A 332-nucleotide genomic window follows, 5' to 3' on the forward strand; every position below is an offset into this window, starting at 1 on the left:
TCTGTTTAGTTTAAAAAATATATATATATATTTATTTATTTATTTATTTTTACCTGTATTATTGATATAATACTGTATATTTTCTTTTCTTTTGTTGTAGTTTATATTTGTTCAGTACCTTTATATTATATGTTGGAAATCAATAAAAAAAAATAAAAAAAAGATATAACTGCAGACCGGAGATCTCCAAAATGGGGCGTGAACTCCAAAAGTGGGCAGAACCTCCAAAATGGAGCGGGGTCTCCTCTCGCAAAGACTTTCACCATTGACTCTGGCTCCAGCCAATTGTTATTGACTTACATTTCAAAATAAAACTTTATAAATTAAACATT

The sequence above is a fragment of the Sinocyclocheilus grahami genome, unplaced genomic scaffold, assembly GCF_001515645.1.
Source record: "Sinocyclocheilus grahami isolate Dianchi unplaced genomic scaffold, SAMN03320097.WGS_v1.1 scaffold256.1, whole genome shotgun sequence".
Lineage (NCBI taxonomy): Eukaryota > Metazoa > Chordata > Actinopteri > Cypriniformes > Cyprinidae > Sinocyclocheilus > Sinocyclocheilus grahami.